Here is a 21065-nt window from a genome sequence, read left to right as displayed (position 1 = left end):
TTAGATCAGTCCTTCAATGAACCAGCACATGCACAAAGGGCCAAAGGGCTTTCTTCTGTGTTGCAAGATTGTGTGTTGAATTTGTTTTCGGATGTATTTAAAGCTCTTTTTGATGAATGGTGAAACAGTGGCAGCACCATATGCCATCTACAGTTAGTAACACAGGGTCTTTCAATAGCACACCTAAACGGGCAATCTGTACCATCATGAAGGACTAGGGCAGCAGATATATAAGAACGTTACACCCTGCAAGTTCCACTCCAAGCAGCTCACCATCCTGACCTGAAAATATACCATCAGCAAAAGGGAATGACAGCCGATGATTTATGATGTGACGCAAAAGTTTGCTTCTACACAGGCACAAAATGCTGTAGAAATTCAGCAAGTCCAGCAGCATCTTTGGGGGGCCTTAAAGTTTTGAGTCCACTGTAACTCTTCAGAACCCAAAGGGTTTGGATTTTTAAAAAAATACTTTTGACGTGGAGGAGGGTTGAGGAGAACAGATGGTACAGAGTGCAAAAGCTAAAGGGACTGCTAAATGTGTAGAAAGAAATAGAGATGTAAAATAGATATCTAAGTTAAGGTGAAAAGGGGAAAAATTGAGTTGCCTTTACTGCCAGCAGAATAAACAAGATGTAACCATGACAAAGCCATGTGCTAGGAAGGGTATGTAAGAAAGATGGAAAACAGACGTCATGCAGTCAGGCTCTGATGTAGATTGTTGAGAATTTCAGCATTTCCGGCAGTTGGAGGTGGCTTAATTGAAATGTATAAGATCCTGAGGGGATGATGAAAAGTCTCTTCCAATCAAGAGTCACTGGACTCGAAAGGTGAGCTCTGCTTTCTTCTCGCAGATGTTGCTGGACCTGCTGAGTTTTTCCTGCTGAATTTCTGCTTTTGTTTCAGAGTCCTGAGGGGCCTTAACCAAAAGAAATCAAAATGATGCTCTCTGTTGTTGGAAAATGTAGAACACTGAGTCATAGTTTAAAAATAAAGTGGCTGTCTGTTTAAGGTAGAAGAGAGGAGGGAAAAAAAGACTCTCAAAGTGTTGAGAGACTGTGGAATTTCCTTCCTCAAAAGGCAGTGGGTGCAGAATCTTCAATATTTTTAAGGCAGAGAGAGATAGATGACCAGGGATGAAAGATTATCAGGGGATATGCAGGAGTGTAGAGTTGAGGTTAACATCAGATTGGCCATGATCTTATTGAATGGTGGAGCAGGCTGGAAGGGCTGACTCGTCTACTCTTATTCCATATTTCCACCATCTGCAATATTTTGCTTTTGTATGTGAACAACGTTTGGCTTCTTCTTCACCAAATGCTCTTCCAGCTCAAAACAGACCACAAAATTAAGCTTGGTTGGTTAACAACTGCTTGAGAAATGTCAATGCTGTCACTGTACTTTATGTTTGCTTAAAGTGTATCAGTAACGGAACAACCAAAGCTGAAGGAGTGCACCATATTCAGTTCCACTGTAAAATAAAAATACTTTTCTCTGTTACCAAAGTGTCCAGTTAAATACTTTATCCATATCAGGTTTAAAACAAAAAAGATCATCATTTTTTAAAAATAAAAATATTTAGTTTATTATCAAAACAAAAGTTATTCGATAAAGATGCAACTGTTGGTTAACTTACACAGTTAATGATAAAATAGAATAATTGGCTATCCTATTATTTATTACCAAAACATACGCACAAATGTTTCAGGAAAAGAGAAAAGAAAATGAGTTTTCTGATAAACAAATTTTGACCATTGGGTTATTCTTGGACACAAAAGGTAAAATGATATGATGTTCCAAAGTCAGTGGCTTTGTTGTTCTGGCACATGTGGTCAAGGTCTTTATCTCGCACCGTTGTCTCTGAGGTTTTACAGACAGAACTTGCTCTGGAAATATAATTGTGAGAGAATTCTTCAATTATGCTTTCCAAACAGCAAATAAGTTTCACCTTTTTCAACTCAACTTTTCTGTATTGAGAGAGACCAGCTGGGCATCTTGTTTTTTGTAGGCTTTCCTCCAATTTGTCCTAACAGGATGTCCTCAAATTCAACTTGTTCTTGGCAGGCTTTCCTTCAACAGAATCAAAGTAAACAAGAATCTCTCCAAGCCAGAAACCATTCATAACAGTCAACAACAAAGCAAGTGGTTATCACCAATCATTTGGTATCTAGGAAGACATATTTTTAAAAATCCCCATCCCCACAGTGAATTTTCAGAAATCTCCTTTAAAACAGCCACTAAGGGTATTTTCACAAAACTTGAAATCCATTTTTCACAATACTTCAAATCCTCTAAGCAATATTCATGAAAGGGCTCATGAAAGGCAGGTCACATTTAACTGATTTACTGAAATTCTTTGACGATATTATGGGTGGTGAACAATGGGGAACCAGAAGATGTGCCATATGTGGATTTTAGGAAGGCATTTGACAAGGTATCACACAAAAGGCTGCTGAATAAGATAAAGGTGTATAACATTACGCATAGTAGCATGGAGTGAGGATTGGTTAACTAACAGAAAACAAAGAGTAGGTATAAATGGGTGTTTTCCTGGTTGGTGATCAGTGGCTAATGGTGTACCTCAGGGATCAGTCTTTGGACCACAATTGTTTACAATTTGTATAGACATTGGAGTTTTGGACAAACGTTAATGTGTCAGTGTTTGCAGGTGATACTAAGACATACTAAGATACTAAGGTACAACAAAGTGCGCAGAGGACACTGAAAGTTTGCAGAGGGATATAGAAAGGTTAATTGAGTGGGCAAGGGTCTCGCAGATTGAGTACAATGTTGGTAAATGAGACGTCATGCATTTTGGTGGGAATAGCAGCAAAATTGACTATTATTTAAATGGTGATAAATTGTAGCATGCTGCTGTGCAGAGGGACCTGGGTGTCCTTGTGCATGAATCACAAAAAGTTGGTTTGCAGGTGCAGCAGGTAATTAAGAAAGCAAATGGAATATTTGTCCTTCATTGCTAGAAGGATTGGGAGGTTAAAACAAAAACAGGGAGGTTGCGCTGCAGCAGTATTAGGTGCTGGTGAGACCACAACTGGAGTACTGTGTACAGTTTTGGCCTCCTTACTTGAGAAAGGACACACTGACACTGGAGGGAGTGCAGATGAGGTTCACCAGGATGACTCTGGAGTTGAGAGGATTGTCTTATGAGGAGAGATTGAATAGACTGGAATTATATTCATTGGACTTTAGAAGAATGAAATGTTTCTATCTTGTAGAAACCTACAAGATTATGAAGGCAATGTATCAGAGGGAAGCAGAGGGGTTCTTTCCAATGGCAGGTGAGCCTAGAACTAGGGGGCATATGATGTGGAGACGCCGGTTTTGGATTGGGGTGGACAAGCTCAAAGGTAACACAACACCAGGTTATAGTCCAACATATTTATTTGAAAATACAAGCTTTCAGAGTCTTGCTCCTTCAGGTATCAGTGAGAGAAGTGGCATTAGACACAGAATTTATAAGCAAAAGATCAAAGGGACATAAGACTGATGTGAATGTGTTGAACACACCTAAGATGATTGTTAAATCTTTAATCAGTTTGAAAGAAGTAATATGCAAATCCCAGAATTTTTTTCCAGTCACTGCCCTGAGATAACTAAAGATTTTATCAATATACCAGTCAGACTGGTTTTATTTCCAAAGTAGGAATTTTTAAAATGCCACATTGACTGTCTACAAATTGTGTGCTTTTTGAACAAAACAGAATGTATCTGCAATTACAAATCTGCAAATGTAAATTCACCCCATATGTGTGTGTTGTGTGAGAGAGAGAGAGAGTCAGAGAAAGTGTGTGTGTATGTGTGCTTAACAGTGCGTGTGAGAGAGAGTAAACAGTGCGGTAGGGTCACTTGTAGTGCAACATGAACCCAAGATCCTGGTTGAGGCCATCCTCATGGGTTTTGAACTTGGCTTTCAACCTCTACTCAAGCGACTCTGTGTTGTTGTGTATCCTGAAGGCCGCCTTGGAGGACATTTACCCAAAGATCCAAAGTCAAATGTCCTTGGCCACTGAATTGTTCCTTGGCTGGGAACGAACATTCCTGTGTGACAATTTTTGTGTGGTGCCCATTCATGTGTTCTTGTAGCATCTCAGGGCATTCTTGCCTGGAGCTTATGAGATTGACAACAATGGCCGAGTCACATGAGTATCTGCTGCATACGTGGTGGTGGTGTTCCCACATGTGATGGTAGTGTCCATGGTGAAGATCTGACACGTCTTGCAGAGGTTGCCATGGCAGGGTTATGTGCTGTTGTGGTCGATGCTGTCCTGGAGGCTGGGCCGTTTGCTGTGAACAATTGTCTGTTTAAGGTTTGGCGGTTGTTGGAGACGAGAAGGGCACAGGCAAGATCCTAGCGAGATGCGCATTGTCATCAATAATGTGTTGATGGCTGCAAAGAATATGGCGTAGTATCTTCGTTCCCCGGAAGTACAGGATGATGAAGAGTTCCTTGTCGGTCATATCCTGTGTCATCTTCTGAGGAGGTCATTGTGGTTTATCGCTGGAGCACATTAGAACTGGCGATCAATGAATTGGGCATTGTATTCCATTCTAATGAGGGTACCCTTCAGCCTCTTCAGCTGTTCATCATGTTCCTTCTCATCTGAGCAGATCTTATGTATGCATAAGGCTTGTCTGTAGGGAATAGCTTTTTGAATTATGTGTCAAGTGGAAGCAAAAGAAGTGCAGCATCATGAGGTTGTACATGGGCTTGCATTAGAGTGAGGTACTGAGGTGTCTGTCCCTGATGCATGTTCCCAAGAATGAGACTGATTCTAAAGAGTAGTCCATGGTAAGACTGATGGTGGGATGGAACTTGTTGATATTGCTATGTAGTTGTTTCAGTGATTCCTCGCCATGAATCCAAAGGAAGAAAATGTCAACAATGCATCTGGTGTATAGCGTTGGTTAGACGTTCTGTGCAGCAAAGAAGTCTTATTCAACCCCTTGCATGAAAATGTTGGCACGTTGGGGTGCAAGTCTTGGGCCCGTGGGTGTTCTGTGTGTCCGGATGAAGGACTGGTTTTCAAAGGTGAAGATGTTGTGGTTGAGAATGAAGCGGATGAGTTGTAGGATGGCAGCTGGAAATTGGCCATTGTTGGTATTGAGTACTGAGGCTGCTGCAGGGATGCCATTTGTGTGGTGGATGCTGGCGTAGAGGACTGAAACATCCATTGTGACGAGGAACATTCCTGTTTTGACTGGTCTGTGGGTGCTAAGTTTGTGTAAGAAATCTATAGTGCCATGACAGAAGCTGGGGGTTCCCTGTACAATGGATTTCAAGATGCCCTTGACATAGCCAGTTCTCATACAGAGCCCCATTGCCTGATATGATTGGACACCCAAGTATGTTTGCATAGCCTCAAAGTAAAGGGGACCAAATTTAGGACTGAGCTTCTTTACCCAAACTGTTGTGAATCTGCCCAGGGGAACTCCCTGCCCAGTGATTCAATTGAGACTATCTCACTGAATGTTTGTCAGGGAAAGATAGATTTTGAACAGTAAAGGAATTAATGGTAGTGGTGAGCAGGCGGGTAGGTGGAGATGAGTCCATGAAAAGATCAGCCATGATCTTATTGAATGGCGGAGCAGGATCAATGGGCTAGAGGGCCTAGTTCTGTTCCCATTCCTTATGTTCTTATATTAATCATTAAGAGCGCTACCCTGCTGAATTTTACACTGTCTCAACACTGCTCCATTTCTCTTACCGATTCTAACTTTCCCAGAAATGCATCTCCCTGAAAACCCTCTCTTGCAGTGCTGTGGAATTGAAAGGAAAATGGGATACCCTGACTTTATATAGTACTTCCATATGGTAAGTTTATCGTTCCAGTGTAAATGTTACTGAATGGATGCATGGATATATGAATGAATGGATACGGTGAGTAGGTCAGGTGACAGGTGAGTAGGGTAGTGGGTTGGTTATGTAGTAGGTTGGTTGCATGACAGGTGGGTGAGGGTGGATGTGTCCAGGGTACTAAGGACCAGTCAGTGAGGTCTGGTTGGGAGGGGTAGGTTGGTTTGGGGTTTGGTTGGGGGATTAGACATGGATGTCAGGGGGACAGTCAAGGGCCTATTTTGAGTTCTTTGGTGGTCAGTTCTGTAGTTACCCAGGATTATTATTCTGTCTAACGTTTCCTGGGTAACTAACTGAATAAGTACATTGGATCTCTCCCAAGTGTCGGACCCTAACTCAAAGTTGGAGATTTTCATGGAAGTTTGTGGAGAGCAGGCCCGTGGAGATTGGTGCAGAACAGTGTCCTGATTGTCAGTCGTACATCCTGTTTCCGATAACCCAGAGCCTGGACGATTTGTGCCATTACATTCCCAACAGTTTCAATCTGAAACATTAGCTCTGTCTTCACCAATGCTACCAACCTTGCTGAGCAGTTTCATCATTTTCTGCTTTTTTTGCTGCTTAATGAATTGCTTCAGAGCTGCCAATAGGTGTGAAGATGGGGATATGAATGAGCACATGACCTGCCGATGGAGCTGGTGGAATTGGGTACATTTACAACATTTAAAAGACATTTGACAGGTCCATGAATGGGAAGGGTTTTGAGGGACATGGGCCAAACACAGACAAATGGTCTTAGTTTAGTTTGGGAAACCTGGTCAGCATGGACAAGTTGATCTGAAGGATCATTTTCTATGCTGCATGACTCCATGACTATGATGAGATCAGATCTAATGAGAACAAATCTCCATTTGGAGAGGCATGGATTAGCCAAGGATAGTCAGCATGGTTTTCAGGGGAGGTCATGTCTACACGTTTATCTGAATATTTCAAGGAGGTGACTAGGTGTGTAGATGAGGGGAGAGTAGTCAACATGGACTTTAATAAAGTTTTTGACAAAGTCTTGCATGGCAAAGCTAAGATTTAATAGGACCCAGGAAAGTTTTGCAAATTACTATTGGAATTAGTGGCAGGAAGCAGACGATGATGGCCAGTGAATGAGCAGGCAGGTAGGTGGAGCTGAGTCCATGAAAAGATCAGCCATGATCTTTATTGAATGCAGGATCAATGGGCCAGAGGGCCTATTTCTGCTCCCATTTCTTATGTTCTTACAGTAATCATGTCCATGTAGTTTATGACAGGGTTTGATCTTGGATCATTTGTTATCCAACGCTATCCTAATGATCCAGACATTAATGTAGGAGGTACGTTTGGGAAGCCTCAGACTATAGAACCAAATGGACAGGCTGGTCAGATGGGCTGAACAGTAGCAAATAGAACTTGTGTTTGTAGAGAACTGACTAGGCAATGGAGTGCACGTTGAATGGTAGGATCCTAGGAGCTCAGAGGGATGTCATTGTGCATGTCGACAGATCCTTGAAGGCAGAAAGACAGGTAGATAAAGTGGTAAAGAAGACGTATGGGATACTTGCCTTTCCTTGTCAAGGAGTTGAATATAAAAGCAAGGAGGTTATGACAGATATGTATAAAATGTTAGTTAGGCCACACCCTGAGCACTGTGTGTGGTAAGGGTGGTGGAGTGGGAACCCTCAGAATATTTCAGAAGAATTTTGATGAGCACTTGAATTACCATTGGAACTAAGGTTACGGGACAAGGGTTGGATTTGAATAGATAAAATCTTGATGATTGGCATGGACAAGATGGGCAAAACGGCCTTTAATGGTGCCCTAAACGCTGTGATTTATGCCTGTAAGAAGCTCTTGTTCCCAAAAACCCATTTGACATGCTTGAGAGATTTTAGATCAGCACTTCCTTTGCTCATTTGCCTGATTTTCATTTTCACCAAAACTTGATTCATCAAACTGGTTCTCCATGCAAAAGAAATCTCAGCTCTGCCCCAAAAGGTCAGAAAGCCTCCACTGCTCCCCACTTTGCCCCCATCCCTCTGTTTCCTCTCAGGGAATGATCGCAGCTTATTGAATAAATGGTGAAAGTGAATGCTGTCTTGGAACCCATTCACAAATACACCCTGCAAACCAGCAAAGCAATGGCTCAGTGCTGTTAAGAGATGTAATCTCGCACACAGACAAAAAAAAAATTCCACTGGGCGCAATTTGAGTGAGACAAAGCTTTTTATTTTTCCACTGAAGTAGTTGCCTGGGATATTTGCCATGTTTGTCCTACAGAGACTCGTTATCTTCCCTTGCAATGCAAAACATATTTGCGCTTTGGGCCAATGCATTAGGTAAAATTGCAAAACAGCAGCTATTAAAGGGGTCTGGCATCACATTCACACTTCCCTTCATAAGTCACACATTTAATTTTGCTTTAAATGACGTTGGACTGCCACCCTTCTGAAAAATCATTCAGCAGTATTTATCGATGTGTTTTATAAAAGGGATTAGGTCCTTTGTGCTAGTCAGACACAGTTTCGTAAAGAAAATGCCTAGCCCTATCATTACAATATGAGTAAATATATGTGCATTGGGCACAGCGTTGAGTCAAACAAGACAAGACGATTCGATACACCAATCTCAATTCAGGTGATGTTGAAGGGCCCTACCCCTGCTGAGATGCCACCCCCATCTACAGCAGTGATAGAGGGCAACAGCACATCCTGTGAATTAGGGAGTGGGGCCTCTGCAGGCATCTCTCCACTGGAAATGCTGATGAGGAGAATGGACAGCAGTGGGCTGACTCGTGATGTCACGCACGGTTGAATAGGAAGAGGTGGATACAGTTACAACATTTAAAAGACATTTGGACAGGTACATGAATAGGAAAGGTTTTGAGGGATGTGGGTGAAATGCAGGCAAATTGGACTAGTCTAGTTAGGGAAAACTGGTCAACATGGATGAGTTGAACTGAAGAGTCTCTTCCCATGCTGTATGACTCTGTGGGAAAACAAAGACTGCCAGTGCGGTACATCCCCAGCACCATATATGGGTGAATACATACAGACTGCACTTCAGGGATCTAGGGATGTTTAGGTTGGGTGAGTTAGACATGGCAAATACAGGGGTAGGGGAATGGGTCTGGGGGGGCACTGTGGATGCTCTTCGGAGGTGCGGTGTGGACTTGTTGGGCCAAATGGACTGTTTCCACACTGTAGTGGTTCTATGATTCTCTGATAAGTGGGCCTGATTTTCCAGGGAGTCGTTCCCACTCAGGGCTTCCTCAAGAATATAGAGCCATGTTTCCATTCTGACAGACCTTTCACCGTCAGAGGAAGGCAAACCAGAACCCTCACTTTTTCCAGCATTCAGCTGCTGTATTCTGAAATGTAAATGTCCCGAAAACCCTTTTGACAGCTGCTGCCAAACAGTAAGTGAATGAAGTAAGTGAGGTGGGGGGGAGGTAGGGTAGTAAATGCGTAGACTGCTTCTGGGGAAGTGGTTACGATCCAGGTGTATAAGCACATGCGAGTAGAACGTTGGATGCCTTTTAACTTGGGTGCCTGCTGGGAATGGTGTCAGCTGCAAAGAGGAATAAGAATCCAGGTGCGTAAGTAGCCCAGTAAGTAGAGTGCCAAGAGTGGTAGGGAGGGTGGACCTTGCATCTTGGCTAATACATGGAGAAATATCTTTGCCCTTTAGCAGAGGTATGTGTGTACTTATCGGGGGAGGGAGGCAGTGGCATTGTGGTGTTGTCACTGCCATCTGGACACCCAGGCACACACTCTGGTCACTGGGATGAAAAGTGTGAGATTTTTTATATATTTTAATATTATTTAGTTTAGATTTTGGATTTGAATGGTATATTGGTTTTTGACAATGTGTCTATAGGGATCTAATGACAACCTTATACGTAGCCATGGTGATTATTTTTAAGCATAGCATTAGAGAGACTTCCTGGTGTGCATTGGAGCTTTGTTTTCATTGGAAGGAGTTTTACAAATGAACAAATTAAACAGTTGTGCCTTGGTCTTTTAGTTTAGATGTTCAAAGTTTGATTTTTTTTTCATTTTGTTTCGGGGAAACATCTACACCTTTGAAAAAGATTCTGGTTTTCACTGGGAGGTATTACAGAAACCTTGGCTGAAGCTAGGTGTGCAGAACAGTTTCTCGTAAGGAAGGGAAATAGTTTAGAACTGTTGGAATAGATTACTTCAGAATAGCAAGTTTAGTTTGAAATTTCGAGCCTAGTGTTTGGGCAAAACACTGAAGGGGTTATCTGAAGCTGAGAAAGTTTATGCTCAGTTGTACAACAAATGAATGAAGAGGTGATCACACACTCAAGAACATGGAATTGAGCTGCAGCTAAGACAAACTCTTATGTTTTAGAGATGGGAATTCTTGCTGTTGTTTGTACTGTAAAGAAGTATTGTTAGGATCAATGGAATTGTGGGTTCACTTGCACTTTCAAATCTTTAAAATGTGCTACACATAAGTAAGAGGTAACAAGACGTAGAGCCGGCTGAACACAGCAGGCCAAGCAGCATCATAGAAGCAGGAAAGCTGATATTTCAGGCCCAGACCCTGCTTCAGAAGGTCTAGGCCCAAAACATCACCTTTCTGGCTCCTATGATGCTGCTTGGCCTGCTGTGTGCATCCAGCTCTACGTCTTGTTATCTCAGATTCTCCAGCATCTGCAGTTCCTACTCTCTCTACATAGCTTTGTTTATTCTATTTTATCTTCACTTCTTTAGTGTAATGATCTTCTGTTTTATTGTTAAAACCAAATCAAAATCAAATCTATCAAGTCTATCAGTCTGTTAAGCCTATTGAGAAGCCAAGTTTCAGGGTGGGAATTAACTTATGCAGTAATAATACCATTCAGGGTCACAAAAGGATATGGATTCATAGTCGACCTGCCACAGAGCTTGAAAGTTTAATTCTTTCGTTTAAATCTGGCAATAAAACTAGCCTGGTGGTGACAATGTAACCATTGTTGTTCAAACCCTCTGAATTTTTTATTGCCCTTCAGGGAATTTTACCCCTGCCTCGACCCACCCCACCCCAGACCTGATTTCTACAATCTACCCAAACACTGCATCTCATACCTTGCCACCTTGCACCCTACCCCCTTGGCATCTTACCCATCTTACACAACTTACAAGGCATGGAGATGCTGTTGTTGGACTTGGTGGGGGGGTGCGGGAGCAAATTCAGAAGTAACACGAGACCAGTTTATGGTCGAACGTTTAAAATCGCAAGCTTTTGGAGTGCTGCTCCTTCGTCACTTGTTGAAGGAGCAGTACTCCAAGAGCCTGTGATTCTAAATAAACCTGTTGGATTATAACCTGGTGTCATGTGACTTCTGATTTTACTTGCAAGGCACCCTATACATCTTCTACCCTTGTGCAGTGTGGTCTAAATGTGACTGCAGACCCCTAGCAGAGTAGTTAGGTCTCAACTGGCCTCTGAAATGGGCCAGCTGGACTTTTTCACAGGATGAGGGCATCATTGGCTTGGCCAGCATTTGCTACCCATCCCTAATTGCCCAGAGGGTAGTTAACCAAATTAGCTTTGGCTCTGCAGGCCAGACCACATAGTGATGGCAATTTCCCATCCTGAAGCCAGATGGGCTTTTGCCAACATTCAACAATGGACATCATGAAGCTCCTGTTTCCAGAATATTATCAAACTCAGTTTCCACCATCGGCTGTGGTGGGATATGAATCCTGAACTTTTGACCTGGGTTTCTAGATTAACAGTCAAGTGATAATACCACTAGGCCACTCAGCTGAAAAGCAGTTAGGGATTGACTGGCCAATGAAACCCACATCCCCTGAAAGAACAAAACGGGAAAAAAAATAACTAAAAGCCTTCATCACCAGAGTGCATCTACAGAAGAAAAAAAGCAGTAACTATAGTGTGAATAGGGGCCCTTAAAGATCAACAATGTTGCATGTGTGTGAAATCACAGAAGAACGGTAAGATTCGAAACGAGTATTTCGCATCAGTGTTTACTGTGTAGAAGGATACGGAAGCTAAAGAATTTGGGGAAATAAATAGTGATATTTTGGAAAATGTCCATATTATGGAGGAGAAGGTACTGGACATCTTAAAACGCCTGAAGGTGGATAAATCCCCGAGATCTGATCAGGTTTGCCCCAGAACTCTATGGGAAACCAGAAACATGATTGCTGGACCCCTTGCTGAGATATTTGAATCATCACTAGCCACAGGCAAGATGCTGGAAGGCTGAAGGTTGGCTAATGTTGTGCAACTCTTTAAGAAAGATGGTAAGGAAAAGCCAGGGAGTTATAGACTGGTGAGCCAGACATCGGTGGTGGGCAATTTGATGGAGGGGATTCTCAACAGGATTTGACATATTTGAGAAAGGCAAGGACTGATTAGAGATAGCCAACATGGTTTTGTGTGTGGGAAATCATGTCTCACTAATTTGATTGGGTTTTTTCAAGAAGTAACAGAGGATCCATGAGGGCAGAGCAGTGGATGTGATCTATATGGACTTCAGTAAGGCATTCAATAAGGTCCTGCATGGTAGACTGATTAATAAGGTTAGACGACATGGAATTACAGAGAACCAGCTATTTGGATACAAAATTGGCTCAAAGGTAAAAGACAGAGGATGGTGCTGGAGGGTTGCTTTTCAGACTGTAGGCCTATGACCAGCACTGTGCCACAAGGATCGGTGCTAGGTCAGAGATAATGGGAACTGCAGATGCTGGAGATTCCAAGATAATAAAATGTGAGGCTGGATGAACACAGCAGGCCCAGCAGCATCTCAGGAGCACAAAAGCTGACGTTTCGGGCCTAGACCCTTCATCAGAGCTCTGATCAGTGCTCTATGACTCTAGTTTTTTTGTTAAAATTAGCTAATGGCAGCAAATCTGGTGCAGTTTCTCAGTTTGTTCTGAGAAATTCCTGCACTCATAGTGGGATAGGACTGTAAAATTCGTCTTGCCCTGAGATCAGTGGATGTCAGTATGGCGTATAATCAGGACAGATTTTAAGCTACTGAGGGAATCCAGAGGTACAGGAAGATGGTGTTTCAATGTGGAGTCGAGGTAGATTATCAAATGGCACAGCAAGCTCCAAATAGCCAAATCCAGCTCCTAGAGGCACCGTCTTTGTCCTTTCCCTCCCTATTCAACTACATGTGGCATCACATCAAAGCCCAGAGTTCTCCATTCCAGCAGGAGACACATCCCTATAGGGTGCAATGCTGCCCCCTATCGCTACACCCAGTCAGAGCAGCAACTCGACAAGAGTTGAGGTGTGAACTGGGTGCAGTCTGCCCCGTGTCCCTCAGCTCCCCGTGAATCACTGCACTCAGCAGTTCAGTTGTCAGGGTAATGATGTGGATAAGTGCTGCTAAAAAATGTTTCAAATTTCTGTCAAGGCACTGGGAGCTAAGAATTTTGGAAGGTCTCTGTGGCTAATATCACGGGCATTTTAATTCCTTAAAAATAACAGCTGAGACTTGGAAGGGACAAGAGTTTCCACTAGCTTGGGTTTGTGGTTGATTACAAAACAGAATTTTTTCTGTAATTGCCAGGGGAGATGTTGGGCAGTACATAAATCAAAACACTCTCTCCTCTCCTTTGAGACCCAGAATCACGTCCAACATTAAACCAATGGCATGAAAATGGCCTCTCCCAGCCAAACATAATCAGCCTCAGGCAGGCTCACCCCTAATTGTAGAGCAGATAGGACTCTGCAGCGGAAAAAAAACTGCCCACAACTCACCACTAATGACAGCTGGGGAATCCACAGGATAGCTGGGAAATGGAAAATTTACTCAGTGCCTTCCCAATGTTGCTGCACAATACAGAAAACTGTACAGATGATGACCTACTAGAATTATCACTATTAATCTAGAGGGCCAGGAAATGATCTGGAGCCCTGGGTTCAAATCCTGCCATAACAGATGGTAGGATTTGAATTCAATAAATATCTGGAATTATGAGTGACATGATGACTATGGAATTATTGCAGATTGTCAGGAAAATCCCACCTGGTTTGCCAATGCTCTTTAGAGAAGGAAACTGCGATCCTTACTGGGTTTGGTGTTTATGTGACTCCAAACCCAGAACAGTATGGTTAACACTTAGCTGTAGTACACAGTTCTTCTTTTCTATGCTACCTGACATGCTGAGAGTTTCTAGCATTCCCTTTTTGTTTTGGAGCCAAGGCTCCGGGTCCGCGGCTTGCCCCCAATGCCTAAAGTAGAAGAAAAGTGGTCTTGGCCCAACATGGCAGTCTTGTACTTGTGTAGCAGTCTTATCCCAGTGTAGGATTCTTGTCTCGGTGTAGGATTCTTGTCCTGTTATATTGGTCTTGACTCGGTGTAGGATTCTTGGCTCGGTGTAGGATTCTTGTCCCGGTGTAGCGGTCTTGTCTTGGTGTAGCGGTCTTGTCTCGGTGTAGCGGTCTTGTCATGGTGTAGAATTCTTGTCTCAGTGTAGCGGTCTTGTCCTGGTATAGGATTCTTGTCCCGGTGTAGCGGTCTTGTCTCGGGATAAGATTCTTGTCCCGCTGTAGCAGTCTAGTCCTGGTGTAGGATTCTTGTCTCGGTGTAGGATTCTTGTCTCGGTGTAGGATTCTTGTCCTGGTGTAGCGGTCTTGTCTCGGTGTAGGATTCTTGTCTCGGTGTAGGATTCTTGTCTCGGTGTAGGATTCTTGTCCTGGTATAGCGGCCTTGACTCGGTGTAGGATTCTTGTCTCGGTGTAGCGGTCTTGTCCCGGTATAGCGGTCTTGTCCTAGTGTAGCGGTCTTGTCTCGGTGTAGGATTCTTGTCCTGGTCTAGCGGTCTTGTCTCGGTGTAGGATTCTTGTCCCAGTGTAGCGGCCTTGTCCCGGTGTAGGATTCTTGTCTCGGTGTAGGATTCTTGTCCTAGTGTAGCGGTCTTGTCTCGGTGTAGGATTCTTGTCCTGGTCTAGCGGTCTTGTCTCGGTGTAGGATTCTTGTCTCGGTGTAGCGGTCTTGTCCCAGTGTAGCGGTCTTGTCCTGGTGTAGGATTCTTGTCCCGGTATAGCGGCCTTGCCTCGGTGTAGGATTCTTGTCTCGGTGTAGGATTCTTGTCCCGGTATAGCGGTCTTGTCCCAGTGTAGCGGTCTTGTCCCGGTGTAGGATTCTTGTCTCGGTGTAGGATTCTTGTCCTAGTGTAGCGGTCTTGTCTCGGTGTAGGATTCTTGTCCTGGTCTAGCGGTCTTGTCTCGGTGTAGGATTCTTGTCCCAGTGTAGCGGCCTTGTCCCGGTGTAGGATTCTTGTCTCGGTGTAGGATTCTTGTCCTAGTGTAGCGGTCTTGTCTCGGTGTAGGATTCTTGTCCTGGTCTAGCGGTCTTGTCTCGGTGTAGGATTCTTGTCTCGGTGTAGCGGTCTTGTCCCAGTGTAGCGGTCTTGTCCTGGTGTAGGATTCTTGTCCCGGTATAGCGGCCTTGCCTCGGTGTAGGATTCTTGTCTCGGTGTAGGATTCTTGTCTCGGTGTAGGATTCTTGTCCTGGTGTAGCGGTCTTGTCTCGGTGTAGGATTCTTGTCTCGGTGTAGGATTCTTGTCTCGGTGTAGGATTCTTGTCCTGGTATAGCGGCCTTGACTCGGTGTAGGATTCTTGTCTCGGTGTAGTGGTCTTGTCCCGGTATAGCGGTCTTGTCCCAGTGTAGCGGTCTTGTCCCGGTGTAGGATTCTTGTCTCGGTGTAGGATTCTTGTCCTAGTGTAGCGGTCTTGTCTCGGTGTAGGATTCTTGTCCTGGTCTAGCGGTCTTGTCTCGGTGTAGGATTCTTGTCCCAGTGTAGCGGCCTTGTCCCGGTGTAGGATTCTTGTCTCGGTGTAGGATTCTTGTCCTAGTGTAGCGGTCTTGTCTCGGTGTAGGATTCTTGTCCTGGTCTAGCGGTCTTGTCTCGGTGTAGGATTCTTGTCTCGGTGTAGCGGTCTTGTCCCAGTGTAGCGGTCTTGTCCTGGTGTAGGATTCTTGTCCCGGTATAGCGGCCTTGCCTCGGTGTAGGATTCTTGTCTCGGTGTAGGATTCTTGTCCCGGTGTAGCGGTCTTGTCCCGGTGTTGCGGTCTTGTCCTGGTGTAGGATTTTTGTCCCGGTGTAGCGGTCTTGTCTCGGTGTAGCGGTCTTGTCCTGGTGTAGCGGTCTTGTTTCGGTATAAGATTCTTGTCCTGGTGTAGCGGCCTTGTCCTGGTGTAGCGGCCTTGTCCTGGTGTAGCGGCCTTGTCTCGGTGTAGCGGTCATGTCCCAGTGTAGCGGTCATGTCCCGGTGTAGGATTCTTGTCCCGGTGTAGCGGTCTTGTCTCGGTGTAGTGGTCTTGTCCCAGTGTAGCCGTCTTGTCCCGGTGTAGGATTCTTGTCTCGGTGTAGGATTCTTGTCTCGGTGTAGGATTCCTGTCTCAGTGTAGGATTCTTGTCTCAGTGTAGGATTCTTGTTTCGGTGTAGCGGTCTTGTCCCGGTGTCGGATTCTTGTCCGGGTGTATGATTCTTGCCCCGGTGTAGCGGTCTTGTCCCGGTGTAGGATTCTTGTCCGGGTGTATGATTCTTGCCCCGGTGTAGCGGTCTTGTCCCGGTGTAGGATTCTTGTCCTGGTGTAGCGGTCTTGTCTCGGTGTAGGATTCTTGTCTCGGTGTAGTATTCTTGTCTCGGTGTAGCAGTCTTGTGCCGGTGCAGCGGCCTTGTCTCGGTGTAGTGGTCTTGTCTCGGTGTAGCGGTCTTGTCCCGGTGTAGCGGTCTTGTCTCGGTATAAGATTCTTGTCCCGATGTAGCAACCTTGTCCCAGTGTAGGATTCTTGTCTCGGTGTAGCAGTCTTGTCCCGGTGTAGCGGCCTTGTCCCAGGGTAGTGGTCTTGTCTCGGTGTAGTGGTCTTGTCCCGGTGTAGCCGTCTTGTCCCGGTGTAGCCGTCTTGTCCCGGTGTAGGATTCTTGTCTCGGTGTAGGATTCTTGTCTCAGTGTAGGATTCTTGTCCCGGTGTAGCGGTAATGTCCCAGTGTAGCGGTCTTGTCTCGGTGCAGCGTTCTTGTCGCAGTATAGCGGTCTTGTCTCGGTATAAGATTCTTGTCCCGATGTAGCGGCCTTGTCCTGGTGTAGGTTTCTTGTCCCGGTGTAGCGGTCTTGTCCTGGTGTAGGATTCTTGCCCTGTTCTATTGGTCTTGTCTCGGTGTAGGATTCTTGGCTCGGTGTAGGATTCTTGGCTCGGTGTAGGATTCTTGTCCCGGTGTAGCGGTCTTGTCTCGGTGTAGGATTCTTGTCCCGGTGTAGCGGTCTTGTCCTGGTGTAGGATTCTTGTCTCGGTGTAGGATTCTTGTCTCGGTGTTGCGGTCTTGTCCCGGTGTAGCGGCCTTGTCCCGGTATAGGATTCTTCTCTCGGTGTAGGATTCTTGTCCTAGTGTAGCGGTCTTGCCTCGGTGTAGGATTCTTGTCTCAGTCTAGGATTCTTGTCTCGGTGTAGCGGTCTTGTCCCGGTATAGGATTCTTGCCTCGGTGTAGGATTCTTGTCTCAGTCTAGAATTCTTGTCCTGGTGTAGCGGTCTTGTCCCGGTGTAGCGGTCATGTCCCGGTGTCGCAGTCGTGTCCCGGTGTAGCGGTCTTGTCCCGGTGTACTGGTCTTGTCCTGGTGTAGCGGCCTTGTCCCTGTAGGGCTCCTGCTGTTGAGTTATAGGCTCACTGAGATCTCCAGCACTGAAAAAGACTTTTCAGCCCATCATGTATGTACCATCCAACCACTCGATTATTCTGATCCCATTTTCTGGCATTTGGTTCGCAGGCTTGTATGTCTTTGCATTACAAATGTACATCCAAATCCTTCTTCAGTGTGATGAGAGTTTCTGCCTCTCCCACCCTTACAAGCAGTGATTTCCAGATTCCCTCCACTCTCTGGATGAAGGGAAGGTTTTCCTCACGTCCCTTCTAAACCTGCTGCACCTGGCCTTAAACCTATGCCCCCCGGTCATTGATCCCTCCACCAAGGTTTCGTCCTGTCTACCATGTCTATGCCCGTCATGATTTTATACAACTCAGTCGTGTCCCCTGTCAATCTCCTCTGCACAAGGTCTGTCCAATCTCTCTCTTTGTAACTAAAACTCTGCACACAGTACTCTAGCTGTGGCCTAACCAACACTTCATACATTTCTAATTAAACCAATTCTTTTTCCGCTTTTGCCCTGTTAACTTGAGACGCCTACTAATTTTTGAGTTTATTCAAGCAAAGACAAGCACTCTGGAACTATTACCTAAGTTACGGTTGGTAACTCTGGTTCAGCATATTCCTGGATTTCTTATCATATGACACCCTGCCTCCCTCCTTTCTCACCATCGATTGGCCAACACACCTGAGCATTTGGAGATTGCGAGAACTGCTGATGCTGGAGACAGAGACAACACAGTGGGGATCTGGAGGAACACAGCAGGCCAGGCAGCATCGGAGTGGCAGGAAAGTTAGTGTTTTGGGTTGGGACCTTTCTTCAGAAAAGAAGAACCTGAGCATTCTTTATTGCTTCCATTCTGGAGTGGCTGGGTGAATCTAGAATTGGGATAAAGTAAGGGACAGACATTTCAAGACTTAGATGTGGAGGAATTTCTTCGCTCGGAGGGTGGTGAAGTCTTAGAATCACTACTGCAGAAATCCATGGTGGCTCATTCATTGAGTATTTTCAAGATGGAGATAAATTTCTACATAAGAATAATATTAATGTATAGGGAGATAGTGTGCGGAAATAACATTGAGGTAGAAGGTCAGCCATCATTATTAAATGTTTGGGTGGTATCCAGGACTGCATAGCCAACTCCTGCTCCCATTTCTTATATACCTTCCCCCCATTTCATGCAGCACCTACAGATACTCTTTATGACCCAACTGGATAATTCTGCACTGCCAATCAAGCAATGTTTCTTCAGGTTTGCGGGCAGTTCAAGGATTAACAATGGATTCTGTTCCTGAATACATTTGTTGATTAATTAGTATGCAAGTCAGAACAGTGCAGTATAAAATAGTGGTTCACAAGTAGGAGCAAACATTTGCATGTCAGATCTTTAAAGTTAACACATTCATCAGTTGGATGTTTGGAAGTCAGGGACTTCCTGTAGTTGCATAAGAAAGATAAGCATTAGGAAAAGGAGTAGGCCATCCGACCCCTTGAGCCTGCTCCAATAAGATCATGGCGGATCTTTTTGTGGACTCAGCCCCACTTACTTACCTGCTCACCATAACCCTTCATCCCTTTACTGTTCAAAAATCTATACATCTTTACCTTTAAAACATTCAATGAGGTGGCCTCAACTGCTCCACTGGGCAAGGAATTCTACAGATTCACAACCCTTTGGGTGGAGAAGTTCCTACTCAACTCAAAATGTGCTCAAAGAAGAGCTTTTATATAACATTTCAAAATGTGCCCATGATTGTGATTCCAGTATGGCATGTATGGAAATTATTCTTTAATTCTTACAGAGTGCAGGGAGAACATACAGGATGGCCACAAAGCTGAACCCCATGTGGTCACCAACTCTGAACCAAACTGCTGTGTCTGTGGATTATTTGATCCCACGAGGAGCTACAGAGTCAGTCCCTACTCTTAAACTGACAATCCCCAAACAAACACTCACACGTGGAGGTCAGTATACAAACTGGATCATGTTTTGAGAAATAAATCTCTCCATTCCGTTCTAAAAATAATGCTTCTAATTCGGTCCAATCTGCAGCTCAATTTACTGCTTAAAGTGATAGCCTCAGCAAACATTCACCAAAAAGGCAGACAACTCAGGAAAACGGAGTTACTTTTCATTTTCCCTTTGGACAATAACGCTATAACACAGGCAAGAGATGCAGAGGTCTTCTGCTATCAAATGATGACTGTGTGCCTTTCACCAGCAGGAACCATAGTCTCTAACTTTATTATAATGAAATACTTCTTACGATGCAATGTGCATGATTCACTCAGGTTGTAATTGGCAGCAGATGTCTTCTCTTATTGCCTTCCTCTGGGTGAGAGAATAAGCAAGCCAACAAGTTTGTGCTGGATTTCAGGCAAAGCCATTCTGCAACTTGTTCGCCTAGAGAGGAAAAGTCTTCATGTGTGATGGACCATAATGTTCAAAACCACCAACAGCAGGAAACACACACAGCTCACTTGTAGATGTCAACACTGTCCAGAAGATCTTCCAAACCAAAGGCAAAGTCATTTGTTCTAATATTCCTGTTGTGTCCCTACGCAATAATTCAATTGTACATCTACCGATTACATAAAGTACAGGATCAGGCCTTTCAGCCCAACTAGCCCACACTGATGTTTCTATTCCACACAAAACATCTTCGATCACACTTTCTCCAATTCCATTGCTTTTTATTTTTCTCTATTTTCTTAAGGGATATAGTATCACTGGCAAACCTGGCATTTTTAATTCGTCCCCAATTGGCATTGAACTGACTGGCTTGCTAGGTTCACTTCAAGCGCAGTTAAGAGCCAAGCACATTGCTGTGAGCCTTTTTTTAATATTCACTGGTGGGACATGGGTATCGCTGGCTGGTCCAGCATTTATTGCCTGTCCCTAGTTGACCCTTGGTGGTGAGCTGCCTTCTTGAACCGCAGCACTCTTTGAAATATAGCTAACCTACATTTTAACTCGAGAGGAAATTCCAGGAATTTCTCCCAGGAAGGGTGATAAATTTACAAGCCGGGATGGTGAGTGGCTTGGAGGGGAACCTGCAGGTGGATCACATGTAAGCCAGACCGGGTAAGGATGGCGGATTCCCTGCCTTAAAAGGCATTAGTGAACCAGATGAGGTTTTAACATAATGAAAGCTAGTTTTATGGTTACCATTATTGAGTCTAGCTTTAAATTCCAGATTTATTATTTGAATTTAAGTTTTGCATGTGGACCTGTGTTTCCAAAGCACCAGCTGGTTCTGTGGATGAGTAATCTAGTACTTTTACCATCTCCATCATGCCATTCTTTCTCTTTCATATACTCAAGCAGCTTCATATTACAGACATCTAGCCTGTCCACATCCACTACTTGAAGCAGATAAGAAGGAAATATTTGCAGAGGTGTGGGGAAAGAGCAGGGGTTGAGCGGAACTAATTCAATGTCACCTTCATCTGTACAGTAAGGTTTATGGGTTTGCAGAGAATGGTCAAGGGTCATGAGAAGGGGAGATTACACAGACATGTTACTTTGAAAATTCTGGAAGGAATTAACCAAGAGCTCAGACTGTCACTCCCTTA

Source organism: Stegostoma tigrinum, chromosome 9, assembly GCF_030684315.1.
Source record: "Stegostoma tigrinum isolate sSteTig4 chromosome 9, sSteTig4.hap1, whole genome shotgun sequence".
Classification (NCBI taxonomy): domain Eukaryota; kingdom Metazoa; phylum Chordata; class Chondrichthyes; order Orectolobiformes; family Stegostomatidae; genus Stegostoma; species Stegostoma tigrinum.
The sequence above is the reverse complement of the archived record's forward strand: the minus strand, read 5'-3'. Positions refer to the sequence as shown.